Source organism: Lissotriton vulgaris, chromosome 5 (assembly GCF_964263255.1).
Source record: "Lissotriton vulgaris chromosome 5, aLisVul1.2, whole genome shotgun sequence".
NCBI classification, from domain to species: domain Eukaryota; kingdom Metazoa; phylum Chordata; class Amphibia; order Caudata; family Salamandridae; genus Lissotriton; species Lissotriton vulgaris.
The window spans coordinates 617,761,943-617,781,975 of record NC_141693.1 but is presented as its reverse complement, the minus strand read 5'-3'; the positions used below and the strand labels follow the sequence as shown (position 1 = coordinate 617,781,975).

The window sequence follows — 20,033 nt, the reverse complement described above, 5'->3', positions numbered from 1 at the left end:
ATCGGAGGAAGACATCATAAGTAGTACTGAGTCTCCTACCTTAAAAGTCCTTTCTTTTGTTCCTTTATCATACTGTTTCTTTTGAGCCTCTTGGGATTCTTCTAGATTGTTTTTAACAATGGTCCTAATTTGACCTAGATGTGTACGCAAATTCGACACGTATTCTGTGATAGGTTTAGAGTCATGGGGTTCATTCTCCCATCTTTCCTGTGCCATTTCTAATGAAGTACGCGGTTTATGTCCGTACAACAACTCAAATGGAGAGTATCCCGTGCTTTTCAGTTCTTTGCACCTAATGACAAATAGAGCCAGTGGTAGCATGTCTTCCCACTTTCTAGATTCCAAAGCAAGGAGTTTTTTTAGGGTGATTTTTATAGTGGAGTTGTACCTCTCGACTAATCCATCCGTTTGTGGGTGATAAGCCGAGGTACGGATTTGTTTGACTCCTAACTGTGTACATACTTGTTTCATTAATCGTGACACAAAGGGTGTCCCTTGGTCAGACAAGATTTCTTTCGGAAAACCTACTCTAGAAAAGACCGTGATCATTGCTTTGGCGATGTTAGACGCATCCGGTCTTCGTAAGGGTATGGCCTCGGGAAACCTCGTGGCGTAATCTACCATTACAAGTACATATCAACAGCCACTACACGAGGGTAATAAAGGCCCTATTATGTCCATTCCTACTCTCTGGAAAGGTTCGTCAATGATTGGAAGTGGTCTAAGGGGAACTCGTGGTGGATGGTATGTACTATTCCGCTGACAAACGGGACACTCCCTACAATATCTCTTAACCTGTTGGTATATTCCGGGTCAGTAGAAGAGTTCTAGAATCTGTTTTTCAGTTTTTTCAGCCCAGAAATGACCCTCAAGAAGATGGCTGTGGGCTAAATACAATACCCTTTCCCTGAAGAGACCTGGGACCAATAGTTGTGCTTTCTGATTAGGATTTCCCTTCCGGTATAACAAACCGTTCTTCGTAAAAAAATAAGGACCTACATGTTGGGGTTCTTCGTCTTGTAATGCCTGATTCCAAGCTTCCTGTAACACAGGATCTTCATGTTGGGCTGCATGAAAACTTCTGTCAGTCTCCCATGGATTTTCCTCTTGAAAGACCAGAAACACATTTTTAGACCGGTTCTTCTCTGCTCTCCTTTGCCTTTTGCTTTTTCGTTCTTTGGCAGGTGGCCATTCTTTTTCCTCTTCTTGGGCAAACGGAGCGTTGGCCAACCATTCGTCCGTTTGGTCAGGTTTGTCCTTTAATAGCTGTGACAACTTGGGATAGTCATTCCCAAGAATAGCTTGCTCAGGTAACCTTGGGATCAGACCAACAGTTAGGGTGGTGCCGGCGCTGTGACAACTTGGGATAGTCATTCCCAAGAATAGCTTGCTCAGGTAACCTTGGGATCAGACCAACAGTTAGGGTGGTGCCGGTATCGCCGGCATGCTGTATCTGTACTTGAGCAGTAGGATAGGGTTTAGTGTCCCCATGAACACATCTTATAGCAACTGCTCCATCAATCGGACCGATATTAGGACCTAGGTCCTGTGGACGTACCACACTATGCAGACACCCTGTATCGGCCAAGGCAGTCACTGGCTGTCCATTCACTGACACAGTACAATGATAAGGTGGTTGTCTCCTTTCTGATGAGGAACAATAATAATTCCGAGCTACTCCGATTTCCATGGGCTCCTCCTTCTCTCTTTGTGGACAGAATCTTGCTATGTGTCCCATACCTCCACACTGGAAACACTGTGGTCCCATCGGAGCTCTAAAGATGGGGGTTCCTGGCACAATGGATATTGGTTCTGGCTTCTTAATCATCGGAGGTCGAGGAGGGCGATGAGGTACCTGGCCTCCTACTCTTCCGTGGAAGTCATCTTTACCTCTCTGCAATTCCTGTGCTCTACTATAGGCACTTGCTATCTCCACCGCTGTCTCTAGGGTAAGGTTGGCTTGTTGACGTACCCATTTTTGAATGGGAGGATGTAAGGAGGTCAAGTATTGTTCCAAATAAATTTTGGCCATAATACCGTTTTTATCAGTTGTGGCGGGTTTTAACCATCGATCTGCCATGTCCTTAACCCGGAAATACAAAGCTCTAGGTGTCTCTTGTGGTCCTTCTTTCATTTGTCTAAGTTTAAGTCGATATGATTCATCATCAACTCCTAGACGTTCCATGATACATCTCTTAATGTCAGGATAGGTCACTCCTGCTTGCACTGTCGCAGCTTGGTATGCTGCCTGTAAATCTCCTGATAATAAAGGACCTAAGTATTGTCCCCATTTATCGGCGGGCCACGATGCTGCCGTAGCCATCCGTTCAAAATTGTTGAAGAAAAAGTCGGGATCTTCTCCACTCACATATCTCTGCAACACCACTGAGGGAAGGGTTGTGGGACCTCTTGGTTGTCCCAAAGCCTCTGTCAGTTTATTCATGGCGGCATCATGGGTTTGTCCTTGTCCAGAAAGTACTTGTTGTATTTTGCCTCGATCTTCTTCCACAACAGTTAGGAAACGCTCCATAACCTTCCCCAGGTGTTCTTGGTTTTCCGCCATTTTAGCTAGAGCGGCCTCCATAGCTCCTTTAGATCCCACTTCTGACACCACTTGTGGGAGTGCGGGTCTAATATACAGGCGAGGAGGCTGAATGAATTTGCGAACAGGCAAAGTTATATTTTGAACAAGAGTAGGGTCAGGTAAAATAGATGTCCGGGCGTCACAATAGTCTTCTTCTTGTGAATTCTCTTCGGTATTTGGCAATGGTCCGGGCTCCTCGTCTTCGGAAACGAAGGGTGTTCCCCGGAGGCTCATAAAAGAGGAAAGAGAGGGAGGCGTCAGAACACTAGTTTACCTTTTATCAGGGAAGTTTTAACCCGTCACCGCACCTCGGTTGTGTTCAGTGTAAGGCAGATGTGGGCGTGAAGTTAAAATAGGGAAGTAGTGAGGGTAAGGAATCATGGGAGGGAAAAGGAAAGTCAGGAGTCTTTCACTTTATCTAACAAAGATTTGAACATAGATTCAGGTTGTCTAGTCATATGTCACTTTATCTAACAAAGGTTTGAACATAGATTCAGGTTGTCTGGTCACATGAAATCAATGCCCACTATTACGAGTCAAATTCAGGTTTGCAGCGGTTTACTGTGAAAGTAGCGGTTCACCGTGAAAATAGCGGAGTTATTCACTCAACATGACTTATCACTCCACCCGCCACCCTCCAGTATCCTCCCGCTACCCTCCAGTACGTTTCCCCGCTTCCCCGTTCACGTGGTAACCCCTAACTCACCGGCTCCTGCCGCAAACTCTCCTGAGTCCGTGGCCGCTCTTCAGCGTCCTCCGGTGGGATCCACCACTCCTCACTCCAGGGCTCGTCCGATTCCTCGTCCTGGGTTTCTCCGCTCCTGGGCTTCTCCGCGCAGTCTTCTCCGTATAGTTTCTCTCTTTGCGCCGCTCCACCCGACGTCTTCTCCGTCTCTCCTGCTTCGTCTGGATGCCCGCCCCTGTCCTCGCAGACCGCTGCTTTCATTGGTCTCCTTTGACCACTTCCGGGGTTGCCGCCGTCCTCTTCAGGGTTCTGCCTCTCAGCTCTCTGTAGGGAGAGGAAAAGACGACATGGATCCGGATTGGATGTTGTTGTCTCGGAAGTCCGTTTGTGAAGATTATCGGCCCACGGGACCGCATCGTTGAGTACTTCCTCACACTCAATTACAGATATTTTTGCTTTTTAAATCTGCAGTCTCCTGTCTGAATCAGATCTATTGGTATGTGTATTTGAGTAGGTTAGTAACTTTCATTATGTTAATTTTTTAAGACGTGTACGCCTATTTCCTCTTCATATCTCGTCCATTTTCATATCTTACACCTCATCTGTTTCCTCTTCAGCACATTATTTTCACTCTCTCCTGAATATACTTTAGCAGATGCCCATCCCTTTCACTCTCTCTTGAATATACTTCAGCAGATGCCCATCCCTTCAGCACCCTCCAAACACACAAGGCATCTGTGATAGTCGTGAGTACAGATGGGGGCCAGGAATTACGTTGGGGTCGGAAGGGACTGCAGATGGAGTGATACAACGGGGGAGGCCAAATTATGCCGGAGCTCAATAAGGATGCACAGCTAGTCAGTTGCTTGGCCTTCGCCATCAGCCATGTGCGCTGACATCGCCGTTTATTTATACTCCCTGGTCCGAGCCCGGCCTGGGAGATGAATGTGCAACAGTGTATTAGAGTGGCCGGGTGGCTCACTACATCCCATCTATCCCACGGAAATGTGAGGATACCAACAACATCAACATAACATCAAACTTGGATAACAGTTTGTTTCTTGAAGTGTTCGTACAGCCGACCTCCGCCATCCGCCTGGTCTTCAACACAGGAAATCTCGGAGTCGAGTACTGGGTTTGGTGTTGCCCCTCAGTCCATAACGCTGACTACCTCGGTGACTGACGGGTGCCTCTTCACTTGGGTCTGCTTGCCCCGAGGAGTCCCCCAGGATCCTCCTCTCGCTCCTCTTCTGGCGTGCCTTCGACTCCTGTACTTGCTTCGTGAGATGGGCGCTCACCTTCACTCTGTCCAACAGGCTTGAACTCAGTTACCAGCTCCTCTGGCTTCCTGGCTTTCTTTAACCACAATGCATTGCAGGCTGTCTGTTGGGCACCCCTCCGAGCAGTAATCATGGACCCTTTTACGTGTATCACTTCCTACAGCTCACGCTCGTATGGCGTGCGAAACTTGGACCCAGAATGCCGGTCCTTCACCACCACGTGGTCACCCTCACGTATTGCTGATGGTCGGGCTCCCCTTTTCTGACTGGCCCGGTCATTGTTGCGTTGCTGCTGAGCTTGGGTGCGCTCCGTGTTCAGTACAGCGGGGGCCCATTGGTCACTCGAGGGGATTCCGTCCTGCACGGCTCACTACATGATTAAGTCACTGGGAGCACACCGGGTGGTACAGTGTTGGGGTTTGCCGGTAAGCTCTTAGGTAACAATGCAGGCAACTCTCCAGGTTCTCCGCCTGGTCTACTCCAATCCTCAATGCTTTATTTAGTCCTCATGAATTTCTCTACATCCCCAATGGGCTGGGCCATTAAGTTGTCACTCGGCGATGCTTAATACCGTGCTGATTCAGCTATTCTGTGAAGTCTTGTCCCTGAAAAGGCGGTCCATTATCCTTGCATATCTCTTCTGGCATCCCCGGAGTGCAAATACTTTTTCCAGCACCAGATGAATGCAGTGGAATGCTGTGGATGTTACCACCTCCCCCACCGGAAATTTGGAATGACTGTCCACCATTACGACGGTGTGCCTTCCATCAGGGAAACTTCCGAAATCCAGGCTCACTTGAGTCCACTGCGTCTGGCTGGGCCCCTCAGTGATGATAGGAGCCACTGGTGGATCGGCTCCTGTGATCAAACAAGCTTGGCATCCCGCACCTTTTTCTCCACCATGCGGTCTACCCCTGGAAACCACACTTTGGACCGAAGTCGGGCCTTTGTCTTCTCGACTCTTTGATGGCCCTGGTGGGCCAGATCCACTGTCCTTTTCCAGAGTTTCGCCGGCATCACCAACTGGGTGCCCCTGAGGATTACCCCATTTCCGGCTTCACTCAATTCTTCTCTGCACCTCCAGAGGCTCTCACGGCTCTCTCTTTCTTCAGCTGTCAACCTGCCAGACCCCTGCTGAAACCACTTCCACTGATGGTTATGTAGGGACCACCTTACGTCTTGTAGACACCCATCGTTTTTGGTAGCCTCTTGGATCTCCTCCAGGGACAACGTCTGAGGGCACGCAGCATCTACAATCTGTATCACAAACAATTCTGTTCCTTCGTCCACTTCTCCCTTGTTCCCGGAGTGAAGTGCCAATGGGTTCCTTGACAAGTAATCTACCGGATTATTAGCTCCTGGTTGATATACTACCTCGAACCTGTAATGTTGGATTTGAACACCCGAGCATTCTATTCAGGGAGGGCCGTTGCGGGCAGTGCCTGTAAAAAGTGATACTAACAGTTTATGATCAGTAACCACAGTAAACGTGTATCCACACAGGTAAATATCAAAGTGTTGGCACACCCATCAAATTGCCAACGCTTCTCGCACAATTTCAGCATATCTTGTCTCTACAGCTGTGAGTGCTCTACTGGCATAGACGATGGGCACCCACTCATCTTGTGTGTTCTTTTGGAGCAGCACTGCCCCCAACCCCACTGGGCCGGTATCCACTACCAGCTCTGTTGCTGTTCCTGGTTGGAAGTATGCTATGGTGGCCCCCTGTAGCAGTGCACTTTTAATGTAATTGAACCCTCAGGCTTCTTCGTCGGACCATTGCCACGGCACATCTTTCTTCGTGAACCTCCGAAGCAGTTCCGACAGCGTTGCAAGGTGCGGAAGGAAACAGCCACAATAATTAGCCATCCCCAAGAAACTTCGAACCTCTGACTGTGTCTGGGGAATAGCCACTGCCCAGTTAGCTTCCACCTTTGCTGGATCCACCTGTAGGCCTTTCACAGAGAATCTGTATCCGAAGAATTCGACCTTGTTGGCATAGAAGTCACATTTAGCTCTATGTTGTGTCAGGCCCTGCTCGACCAGTCTCTTCAGAGTAGCTCTTAGAGGAACATGGTGTTCTTCTAGCGACTTGGAGAAAATGAGAATGTTGTCGCTGACATTTATCACGCCCACCAGTCCTGACAATGCTTCTCTCACCGCATCTTGGAACACTTCTGCCACTGAAGAGACCCCAAAGCTCAGACGTTTAAATCGGCGGAGCCCTACATGTGTAGAGAAGGTTGTTATATAGCGACTCTTCTCCGCCAACACCAGCTGGTGGTATTCTGAGTTCAGATCTACCTTGGAAAACCATTGCGCCTGTCGTTGTCTGACACGATCTAATCGATAGTGGGCGTGATGTGCCTCTCTCTTCGGATGGCCTTGTTGGGTAGTCTCATGTCTACACATAGTCTGATTGCCCCAAGCTGTTTGGGCTTCAGTGCTATAACCAAAGGCGATACCCATGGCGTTGGTCCCGATACTTTTTCAATTACTCCATCCTTCTCCAGGCGCTCCAGTTCGGCCTCCACCAATGGACGAAGATGAAATGGTACTCGGCGATGTCGAAGGGCTACTGGCTTGATGCCATCGTCAATGTGAAGCTGAACCTCCACTCCCTTCAGACATCCCAGTCCTCGAAATAGCTCTGGGAACTCAGCCAGCACCACCTCTGCCTGCGACTGATGTATGTGCCTTGCAAACATTACAAGCCCTAGATCTTCCGCTGTATGGCAACTCAGCAAAGACCCAGCCCTGTCACTGGTGACGTAGAATCTCGTAGGCGTTGACCTTTCCCGATGCCTTACTTCTGACGTCAATTACTCCTTGAGTGAGATTGGGGTATGTCCCCCATAGGTGAGTATTTTTACCATGGTAGGCACCAGCCGAGGTTTGGGTCGTAGTCCATCATATTGCGCCGCATCTAGGATATTCACTGATCCCCCTGTCTCGATGAGAGTTTGAATGCAGTTGTCTCCTATCCATATCTGACACAGTGCAGGCGGCCTTCTTGTGGTGTTGACTTCTCGAATGTTTGACACTACTAATACGTTGTCGTTGTCATCCTCAGTCACCATTAACTTCTGGCACCAGCTATCCAGTTCCTCTGCCTCCTGAATGGCTTCAGCGCTGCGTTGGAACCTTGGGCCTTTGGGCCGACCCGCTCCAGATCTTGCCCTGCTCTGGCACATTTTTGCGAAGTGTCCAAATTTGTTGCACTTGAGACATTGTCGCCCCTGAGCCGGACATCCCCTCTGGGAGTGATTCGCTTGACCGCCGTTCCAGCACCCTTGCTTGTTCTGGCGCTCCTCAGTGCCTGTAGTGGTACTGGCTCCCCTACTAAATGTCTTCATGATAGCCTCCACTCTTTCCTCCTTGATGGGACTAGGATACAGTGGTGGAGGATTCGTAGATCTTTTGGCCAATGCAGATTCCATCTCACCAGCCCGAACATCTGCCAGCTCGTGGGACCTACCCAGGACCAAGATGTCATCCAGAGATATTCCTGGCTGTGGTAATATCAGCTTCCGCAGTTCCAGAGATTTGCACCCCACTATGAGATGCGCCTTTGTCTTGAACTGCCGGTCAATCGCCACGTAGGAGCTCGCCAGCTTCCGCAGACATGCAAAGAACATGTCTATGGACTCATCCTCCCTCTGTTTAGCCTGGCGGAGTTTGAAATGTTCAAAGTCCGTATTGACCTGTGGATCAAGATGGCGGTTAAGTGCTCTGGCGGCCTTCTCATAGTCGTTGCCGTCCCCCGTGTTCGGGAGGTCCTGTAAGAGGTTGTATAGTTCATATCCCCCATCAAGAGCATAGTGGAACGCTTTACTGCATTGTCTGTTTCCCTGGTGGCCACAAAGTAATTCTCCAGCTGGCCTATCCACTTGCGCACCGCAGCGCCCCTATCGCAGGGTCTGCCAGCTGGCTAAATTCAGGGAGGGCTTTCACTGCCATGCATGGTCCAGGTCTACCCCCTGCAGCTCCCTCGTCCTAGGGGGCCGCTGACGCCTGCGGCGTAGTCATGGTAGTCTCTGGATTCTTGCTGCCCCTTGCCTGGCTTGCGCGATCCCTCGCCGTTCACCTCTGGCGCCCCCCACTGCTGCCACCACCAACAGATACTGCTCCCTCTGCAGTTACCTTCAGTCCCCAGTACTGAGCCGTATGACGATCCTTACAGCCACTGTCTGCTGGTGTGGGCCTCTGCTCTCTCACCCATGTCCAGGCAGCTCGCCCCATCAGCTGGGTCAACGTGACTTTGCCCGGCCCCGATCAGGGCCTACCATGCCTGCCGGTGCTTCAGCTCGCTCTCCCCGTGCTCCCACAGCGCTCCGGACTCACTGCGCATGCGTGCCAGGAAGAAGGCCGCGCACGCTCTTCCAATTGGCCGCACCGCCCTAGGCCTCAAATACGGCCCACTCCTCCACTGCTCCAGCAGATCCGCCGCGCGCGGTCACTTTACCGCTCTCGGTAGTCCCCCACAGCCTCCGGGCGTCACGCGCAGCAAGCCTGCTGCAGAGTATCGCCAGCACCGCCTCGCGCCTTCGCGCCTGCCACCAACGCCGACCTGCGTTGCGAGAGGCGGGCGCGCATGTGCGGTCCGAACATCACTCCTCGTCGCCAATGTGTTAGTCGTGAGTACAGATGGGGCCAGGGAATATGCCGGGGTCGGAGGGGACTGCAGATGGAGTGATACAAGGAGGGAGGCCTAATTATGCTGGAGCGCAATAAGGATGCACAGCCACTCAATTGCTTGATCCGTGCCGTCATCCATGTGTGCTGACGTCGCCGTTTATTTATACTCCCTGGTCCGAGCCCGTCCCCAGGGAGTTGAATGTGCAACAGTGTATTGATGTGGCCGGGCTGCTCACCACAGCACCCACTCATCTCTAAGCACTGCATTTTTGTGTGACTTGTCAGTATTTTGACAACAGTGTACATCGTTCACAAACATTTGCATAGAATCACAGTTGCAACTGGAATACATGACTGTTAGACCTGGCATCTTTGGCGTGGTTCGCTTGACTTTTTGCCTCTACCTCCTGTATTCTTGACTCTGTGCTGGATTTCGTTTTTGCTGGTTTAGATGCTTTGGGCACTTTACCACTGCTGATCAGTGTCAAAGTGCAAATGGTCCCTGAGTAAATTATTATTGTAATTGGTTATCCATGATTGGCATATTTGTATTACCAAGAAGTCCCTAGTAAAGTGCACTCAGTGTGCCAGGGCTGGTGATTCAAATGCTACTAGTGCGCCTGCAGCACTGATTGTGCCACCCACACGAGTAGCCCTAAAATGGAGTCTCAGGCCTGCCAAAGCAGTGCCTGTGTGCAGTCTGTGGACTGAAATGTCAACCTTGCCAGTGTCCCCACTGACCAGCTAACCCTTCCCTTTCTGTACACATTGGACACCCCTATGGGAGGCCCAAGGTACCCCCCCCTGGACAGGGTGCAGTGTATGTGAAAGGTAGAGCATGTACTAGTGCAGGTGACATGTTCTGGTAGTGAATTACAGGCATTTTCTTTTGTGCACTGCTGTAAGGCTAATTTGCCCATAGGCTATAATGGGGAATGCTGTGTACAGTGGTTACCTGCATATCTTCCCATAGGAGCAAGATGGACATAAAAGTCTGGTATCCCTGAGCTCAGAATTTAATAACACATCTTTTAGGAAAGGTGGTTTTTAAATTGTGTGTTTGAGAACAACACTTTTAGAAAGCGGCTGTTCTCTTGTCTGACCTTTCTGTGCGCCTTGGTCTGTTTGTGAATTGACTGTCTGGTTTGTGAGTGACAGGGGCTGGGTGGCTCCCAGAGGCTGATTGGGACATCCTTGGGCTGAAGCATCTAGAGTGGTGGGAGGAGATAGAGCCTGGGCTTGAATGGGGCTGTGCCTGCCTTCCACAATGCTGGCTCCACCTCCTGCTGGGCGGCTGACGACCCTGCCCCTCTCTCTGAAAGGAAAGGAGAAGCCAGGAAAACAAAGTGCTCAAGTAACACTCAGAACTGGTTCAGACCGGGCTCAGAGCCCTCCTGCACAAAGGGAACAAAGACTTTTAGGGCTATAAGTATAGGACCCCAGACTACATAAAATTAGATCATCCTGGAATCAAGACGGAACCTCTGCCAAGGAGAAAGCTGGAAGACTGAAGAGGAAGGACTGTCCTGCTATGTGTTTGTGGGCTGACCTGCAGTTGCTTTGCTGCCAAGAAGATGGGAAGGATGTGGGATTCTGCCTACTACTCTTCTCTGTCCTTTCACTGTGTCCTGTTCTCTGCTGCTCAGCCAGTCTCTGTGACATCACGGAATGTTGCCTCTGTGTATGTTTAAGTGTCTATGTCAGTTCATATCTGGAGGCTGAGCAGCAGGGCTGTTGCTCCCGTTGGGGCTTTCTACTTTGTACCATACTTTGTGTTATGTGTGTGTTTAGTGTTTATCTTAAATCCTTTCGCTTCTGTTATATGTTCTTTTTTCCTGCCACTCGCCTCCTTAATTTTGCTTATTGTCTCCGTTAGGGAGGGAGGTGTGTGGTATCCTGCCTTCTACTCTTCTTTTTCCTTCTTGCTGTTTATGCTTGATCCAGCGCTCTGATTGAAAAACTGTCTAATAAACGCTACCTATCACCTCAATACTCACCATTAATCATGAAACACATATAAAGGCCCATAAAACCAATGAGACCATTTTTGAGTACTGAATCAGGTGGTATGATAAATAAAACTATTCACATATTATTTACATTATTATATACAACTGCAGTTTATTTATCTTCACCATGGTTTTAAAAATTCATTATTTATTAATCAAACCACTAAGGTGAGTGGATTAACTGATGGAAACTAGACCATGAATAAACAAGATCAGCTTGTCTTTTCAAATCTAATTTTATTAACTTTATTTTCATAAAGAAAAAGCATTTACGTTTTAAAATCTTTATTTTATAAGCAATTAATAAAGCAGCATTTAAATGAGGAAATGAATTAAACTGACATTTTCAAAGCAAGCTCAGAAAAACGAAGTATTAGCAGAATAACAGTTTCCATTCCCTAAATCTATTTCCCTGACTAATTCTCACTTCACCTAAAAAGGAAAAATAATTTAAAAGTCTGCTGTCCTTACATGCGCCAAAGGTCCATCAGCATGTCATGTCACGCAGGAATCGGAAAGTAAGAGTTTTTTCCTTGCTCATAGTGTCAGACTTTATACCTTTCTCTCTAGCTAAACTTTCTACATTTTACATTCTTTTAAGCAAATCCGAGCTTTTCATTGGCTGTCCTGTGTCAGTCCATGATAAAATTATTAGGTCATCTCCGACTCTTGACCAAGTCCAGGCTTCAAATAAGCCCTATTGTGTTTCATTTCCACATCTTTCAGCTTCCTCAAGAAAGTTACTTTTTCCTCGAGTTTCGAACATTTACTTCCTAACCTTGGCAGACACTTTAAGTTCCTGTCCTTGAGCCTTCTCTCCATGAGCACGTTCAACGCGACCAAAGAACTGCTTTTCAATTAACAATGACAGTGCAGTAAAAATCTTCACAGCTACGCATGTGCAAATACTTCACTCTGGACAAGCTTTTGCGTCTGCAGCTCTGTCAGCCATATTTTCTGAACCACCTTTAGGCCTCACTTTGGAAACTATTATTAAACAAACACAAGACATCAATTAATTAAAGAATTGAGACCAATTCTGTTACCCGCCCCCTTTACTAATTAATCCTGTTAATTATGTTACCTAGCAATAAGCACAATCAAGCAGCATTATAATTACTTTTCCTTTTTGAACAGCACAAACTCCTTAAGCTCTTCATCACAGAAAAAACATAACATAAGCACACAAAATAAGCACATGCCATTAATTTAACTGCTGCATTTAATACTGACAAAGACAATAGACAAGGTTAGTTTATAATTGTGTCTTTGCGTATGGGGTGAATGTATGACATTGTTCTACATTCTGTCCATCAACAGTGTTTTTTGCAATTTTCACCCCGAGTGTGCTGGGGATGCTCAGACGTGAGTCCCAGGCTCTCCACACCACTGGAGTCAAGCTATCCAGGCTGATGAAGTCTGATAGCCAGAAACCGGTCCTTGGATGCTTGATTCCAGTCTGGGAAAGACATGGCTTGGCAGTTCGGACTGGACTGTTCCCATGAGGCACAGGGTCAGAGCTGATTTGCATATAGCCAGTGTCTAACCCAGGCTGGTGTGGAGTGCAAAAAAACGATGGATTTAGGCCCAGATCCTTGTACTGGGGTGAATGTATGACATTGTTCTACATTCTGTCCATCAACTGTGTTTTTTGCAATTTTCACCCCGAGTGTGCTGGGGATGCTCAGACATGAGTCCCAGGCTCTCCACACCACTGGAGTCAAGCTATCCAGGCTGATGAAGGCTGATAGCCAGAAACCGGTCCTTGGATGCTTGATTCCAGTCTGGGAAAGACATGGCTTGGTAGTTCGGACTGCACTGTTCCTATGAGGCACAGGGTCAGAGCTGATTTGCATATAGCCAGTGTCTAACCCAGGGTGGTGTGGAGTGCAAAAAAATGATGGATTTCGGCCCAGATCCTTGTACTGGGGTGAATGTATGACATTGTTCTACATTCTGTCCATCAACTGTGTTTTTTGCAATTTTCACCCCGAGTGTGCTGGGGATGCTCAGACGTGAGTCCCAGGCTCTCCACACCACTGGAGTCAAGCTATCCAGGCTGATGAAGGCTGATAGCCAGAAACCGGTCCTTGGATGCTTGATTCCAGTCTGGTAAAGACATGGCTTGTAGTTCGGACTGGACTGTTCCCATGAGGCACAGGGTCAGAGCTGATTTGCATATAGCCAGTGTCTAACCCAGGGTGGTGTGGAGTGCAAAAAAACGATGGATATAGGCCCAGATCCTTGTACTGGGGTGAATGTATGACATTGTTCTACATTCTGTTCATCAACTGTGTTTTTTTGTAATTTTCACCCCAAGTGTGCTGGGGATGCTCAGACGTGAGTCCCAGGCTCTCCACACCACTGGAGTCAAGCTATCCAGGCTGATGAAGGCTGATAGCCAGAAACCGGTCCTTGGATGCTTGATTCCACTCTGGGAAAGACATGGCTTGGTAGTTCGAACTGGACTGTTCCCATGAGGCACAGGGTCAGAGCTGATTTGCATATAGCCAGTGTCTAACCCAGGGTGGTGTGGAGTGCAAAAAAACGATGGATTTAGGCCCAGATCCTTGTACTGGGATGAATGTATGACATTGTTCTACGTTCTGTCCATCAACTGTGTTTTTTGCAATTTTCACCCCGAGTGTGCTGGGGATGCTCAGACGTGAGTCCCAGGCTCTCCACACCACTGGAGTCAAGCTATCCAGGCTGATGAAGGCTGATAGCCAGAAACCGGTCCTTGGATGCTTGATTCCAGTCTGGGAAAGACATGGCTTGGTAGTTCGGAATGGACTGTTCCCATGAGGCCCAGGGTCAGAGCTGATTTGCATATAGCCAGTGTCTAACCCAGGGTGGTGTGGAGTGCAAAAAAACGATGGATTTAGGCCCAGATCCTTGTACTGGGGTGAATGTATGACATTGTTCTACATTCTGTCCATCAACTGTGTTTTTTTGCAATTTTCACCCCGAGTGTGCTGGGGATGCTCAGACGTGAGTCCCAGGCTCTCCACACCACTTGAGTCAAGCTATCCAGGCTGATGAAGGCTGATAGCCAGAAACCGGTCCTTGGATGCTTGATTCCAGTCTGGGAAAGACATGGCTTGGTAGTTCGGACTGGACTGTTCCCATGAGGCACAGGGTCAGAGCTGATTTGCATATAGCCAGTGTCTAACCCAGGGTGGTGTGGAGTGCAAAAAAAACGATGGATTTAGGCCCAGATCCTTGTACTGGGGTGAATGTATGACATTGTTCTACATTCTGTCCATCAACTGTGTTTTTTGCAATTTTCACCCCGAGTGTGCTGGGGATGCTCAGACATGAGTCCCAGGCTCTCCACACCACTGGAGTCAAGCTATCCAGGCTGATGAAGGCTGATAGCCAGAAACCGGTCCTTGGATGCTTGATTCCAGTCTGGGAAAGACATGGCTTGGTAGTTCGGACTGGACTGTTCCCATGAGGCACAGGGTCAGAGCTGATTTGCATATAGCCAGTGTCTAACCCAGGGTGGTGTGGAGTGCAAAAAACGATGGATTTAGGCCCAGATCCTTGTACTGGGGTGAATGTATGACATTGTTCTACATTCTGTCCATCAACTGTGTTTTTTGCAATTTTCACCCCGAGTGTGCTGGGGATGCTCAGACGTGAGTCCCAGGCTCTCCACACCACTGGAGTCAAGCTATCCAGGCTGATGAAGGCTGATAGCCAGAAACTGGTCCTTGGATGCTTGATTCCAGTCTGGGAAAGACATGGCTTGGTAGTTCGGACTGGACTGTTCCCATGAGGCACAGGGTCAGAGCTGATTTGCATTTAGCCAGTGTCTAACCCAGGGTGGTGTGGAGTGCAAAAAAACGATGGATTTAGGCCCAGGTCCTTGTACTGGGGTGAATGTATGACATTGTTCTACATTCTGTCCATCAACTGTGTTTTTTGCAATTTTCACCCCAAGTGTGCTGGGGATGCTCAGACGTGAGTCCCAGGCTCTCCACACCACTGGAGTCAAGCTATCCAGGCTGATGAAGGCTGATAGCCAGAAACCGGTCCTTGGATGCTTGATTCCAATCTGGGAAAGACATGGCTTGGTAGTTCGGACTGGGCTGTTCCCATGAGGCACAGGGTCAGAGCTGATTTGCATATAGCCAGTGTCTAACCCAAGGTGGTGTGGAGTGCAAAAAAACGATGGATTTAGGCCCAGATCCTTGTACTGGGGTGAATGTATGACATTGTTCTACATTCTGTCCATCAACTGTGTTTTTTGCAATTTTCACCCCGAGTGTGCTGGGGATGCTCAGACGTGAGTCCCAGGCTCTCCACACCACTGGAGTCAAGCTATCCAGGCTGATGAAGGCTGATAGCCAGAAACCGGTCCTTGGATGTTTGATTTCAGTCTGGGAAAGACATGGCTTGGTAGTTCGGACTGGACTGTTCCCATGAGGCACAGGGTCAGAGCGGATTTGCATATAGCCAGTGTCTAACCCAGGGTGGTGTGGAGTGCAATCAAATAATGGATTTAGGCCCAGATCCTTGTACTGGGGTGAATGTATGACAGTGTTCTACATTCTGTCCATCAACTGTGTTTTTTGCAATTTTCACCCCGAGTGTGCTGGGGATGCTCAGACATGAGTCCCAGGCTCTCCACACAACTGGAGTCAAGCTATCCAGGCTAATGAAGGCTGATAGCCAGAAACCGGTCCTTGGATACTTGATTCCAGTCTGGGAAAGACATGGCTTGGTAGTTCGGACTGGACTGTTCCCATGAGGCACAGGGTCAGAGCTGATTTGCATATAGCCAGTGTCTAACCCAGGGTGGTGTGGAGTGCAAAAAAACGATGGATTTAGGCCCAGGTCCTTGTACTGGGGTGAATGTATGACATTGTTCTACATTCTGTCCATCAACTGTGTTTTTTGCAATTTTCACCCCAAGTGTGCTGGGGATGCTCAGACGTGAGTCCCAGGCTCTCCACACCACTGGAGTCAAGCTATCCAGGCTGATGAAGGCTGATAGCCAGAAAACGGTCCTTGGATGCTTGATTCCAATCTGGGAAAGACATGGCTTGGTAGTTCAGACTGGACTGTTCCCATGAGGCACAGGGTCAGAGCTGATTTGCATATAGCCAGTGTCTAACCCAAGGTGGTGTGGAGTGCAAAAAAACGATGGATTTAGGCCCAGATCCTTGTACTGGGGTGAATGTATGACATTGTTCCACATTCTGTCCATCAACTGTGTTTTTTGCAATTTTCACCCCGAGTGTGCTGGGGATGCTCAGACGTGAGTCCCAGGCTCTCCACACCACTGGAGTCAAGCTATCCAGGCTGATGAAGGCTGATAGCCAGAAACCGGTATTTGGTTGTTTGATTCCAGTCTGGGAAAGACATGGCTTGGTAGTTCGGACTGGACTGTTCCCATGAGGCACAGGGTCAGAGCTGATTTGCATATAGCCAGTGTCTAACCCAGGGTGGTGTGGAGTGCAAAAAATAATGGATTTAGGCCCAGATCCTTGTACTGGGGTGAATGTATGACATTGTTCTACATTCTGTCCATCAACTGTGTTTTTTGCAATTTTCACCCAGAGTGTGCTGGGGATGCTCAGACGTGAGTCCCAGGCTCTCCACACCACTGGAGTCAAGCTATCCAGGCTAATGAAGGCTGATATCCAGAAACCGGTCCTTGGATGCTTGATTCCAGTCTGGGAAAGACATGGCTTGGTATTTCGGACTGGACTGTTCCCATGAGGCACAGGGTCAGAGCTGATTTGCATATAGCCAGTGTCTAACCCAAGGTGGTGTGGAGTGCAAACAAACGATGGATTTAGGCCCAGATCCTTGTACTGGGGTGAATGTATGACATTGTTCTACATTCTGTCCATCAACTGTGTTTTTTGCAATTTTCACCCCGAGTGTGCTGGGGATGCTCAGACGTGAGTCCCAGGCTCTCCACACCACCGGAGTCAAGCTATCCAGGCTGATGAAGGCTGATAGCCAGAAACCGGTCCTTGGATGCTTGATTCCGGTCTGGGAAAGACATGGCTTGGTAGTTCGGACTGGACTGTTCCCATGAGGCACAGGGTCAGAGCTGATTTGCATATAGCCAGTGTCTAACCCAGGGTGGTGTGGAGTGCAAAAAAAACGATGGATTTAGGCCCAGATCCTTGTACTGGGGTGAATGTATGACATTGTTCTACATTCTGACGATCAACTGTGTTTTTTGCAATTTTCACCCCGAGTGTGCTGGGGATGCTCAGACGTGAGTCCCAGGCTCTCCACACCACTGGAGTCAAGCTATCCAGGCTGATGAAGGCTGATAGCCAGAAACCGGTCCTTGGATGCTTGATTCCAGTCTGGGAAAGACATGGCTTGATAGTTCGGACTGGACTGTTCCCATGCGGCACAGGGTCAGAGCTGATTTGCATATAGCCAGTGTCTAACACAGGGTGGTATGGAGTGCAAAAAAAGATGGATTTATGCCCAGATCATTGTACTGGGGTGAATGTATGACATTGTTCTACATTCTGTCCATCAACTGTGTTTTTTGCAATTTTCACCCCGAGTGTGCTGGGGATGCTCAGACGTGAGTCCCAGGCTCTCCACACCACTGGAGTCAAGCTATCCAGGCTGATGAAGGCTGATAGCTGGAAACCGGTCCTTGGATGCTTGATTCCAGTCTGGGAAAGACATGGCTTGATAGTTCGGACTGGACTGTTCCCATGAGGCACAGGGTCAGAGCTGATTTGCATATAGCCAGTGTCTAACACAGGGTGGTATGGAGTGCAAAAAAAGATGGATTTATGCCCAGATCCTTTTACTTGGGTGAATGTATGACATTGTTCTACATTCTGTCCATCTACTGTGTTTTTTGCAATTTTCACCCCGAGTGTGCTGGGGATGCTCAGACGTGAGTCCCAGGCTCTCCACACCACTGGAGTCAAGCTATCCAGGCTGATGAAGGCTGATAGCCAGAAACCGGTCCTTGGATGCTTGATTCCAGTCTGAGAAAGACATGGCTTGGTAGTTCGGACTGGACTGTTCCCATGAGGCACAGGGTCAGAGCTGATTTGCATATAGCCAGTGTCTAACCCAGGGTGGTGTGGAGTGCAAAAAAACGATGGATTTAGGCCCAGATCCTTGTACTTGGGTGAATGTATGACATTGTTCTACATTCTGTCCATCAACTGTGTTTTTTGCAATTTTCACCCCGAGTGTGCTGGGGATGCTCAGACGTGAGTCCCAGGCTCTCCACACCACTGGAGTCAAGCTATCCAGGCTGATGAAGGCTGATAGTCAGAAACCGGTCCTTGGATGCTTGATTCCAGTCTGGGAAAGACATGGCTTGATAGTTCGGACTGGACTGTTCCCATGAGGCACAGGGTCAGAGCTGATTTGCATATAGCCAGTGTCTAACCCAGGGTGGTATGAAGTGCAAAAAAGATGGATTTAGGCCCAGATCCTTGTACTGGGGTGAATGTATGACATTGTTCTACATTCTGTCCATCAACTGTGTTTTTTGCAATTTTCACCCCGAGTGTGCTGGGGATGCTCAGACGTGAGTCCCAGGCTCTCCACACCACTGGAGTCAAGCTATCCAGGCTGATGAAGGCTGATAGCCAGAAACCGGTCCTTGGATGCTTGATTGCAGTCTGGGAAAGACATGGCTTGGTAGTTCGGACTGGACTGTTCCCATGAGGCACAGGGTCAGAGCTGATTTGCATATAGCCAGTGTCTAACCCAGGGTGGTGTGGAGTGCAAAAAAACGATGGATTTAGGCCCAGATCCTTGTACTGGGGTGATTGTATGACATTGTTCTAAATTCTGTTAATAAACTGTGTTTTTTGCAAATTTCACCCGAGTGTGCTGGGGATGCTCAGACGTGAGTCCCAGGCTCTCCACACCACTGGAGTCAAGCTATCCAGGCTGTTGAAGGCTGATAGCCAGAAAACGGTCCTTGGATGCTTGATTCCAATCTGGGAAAGACATGGCTTGGTAGTTCAGACTGGACTGTTCCCATGAGGCAAAGGGTCAGAGCTGATTTGCATATAGCCAGTGTCTAACCCAAGGTGGTGTGGAGTGCAAAAAAACGATGGATTTAGGCCCAGATCCTTGTACTGGGGTGAATGTATGACATTGTTCTACATTCTGTCCATCAACTGTGTTTTTTGCAATTTTCACCCCGAGTGTGCTGGGGATGCTCAGACGTGAGTCCCAGGCTCTCCACACCACTGGAGTCAAGCTATCCAGGCTGATGAAGGCTGATAGCCAGAAACCGGTCCTTGGATGTTTGATTCCAGTCTGGGAAAGACATGGCTTGGTAGTTCGGACTGGACTGTTCCCATGAGGCACAGGGTCAGAGCTGATTTGCATATGGCCAGTGTCTAACCCAGGGTGGTGTGGAGTGCAAAAAAGAATGGATTTAGGCCCAGATCCTTGTACTGGGGTGAATGTATGACATTGTTCTACATTCTGTCCATCAACTGTGTTTTTTGCAATTTTCACCCAGAGTGTGCTGGGGATGATCAGACGTGAGTCCCAGGCTCTCCACACCACTGGAGTCAAGCTATCGAGGCTAATGAAGGCTGATAGCCAGAAACCGGTCCTTGGATGCTTGATTCCAGTCTGGGAAAGACATGGCTTGGTATTTCGGACTGGACTGTTCCCATGAGGCACAGGGTCAAAGCTGATTTGCATATAGCCCGTGTCTAACCCAGGGTGGTGTGGAGTGCAAAAAATTGATGGATGTAGGCCCAGATCCTTGTACTGGGGTGAATGTATGACATTGTTCTACATTCTGACGATCAACTGTGTTTTTTGCAATTTTCACCCCGAGTGTGCTGGGGATGCTCAGACGT

The 20,033-nt window shown here is 48.7% G+C and overlaps 1 pseudogene; it reads right to left on the bottom strand.

Annotated features, from left to right (window-relative positions):
- Nucleotides 1–7,371: 7,371 nt before the first annotated feature.
- Nucleotides 7,372–20,033, bottom strand: part of LOC147711330 (uncharacterized) — a 50,583-nt pseudogene continuing 37,921 nt past the window's right edge.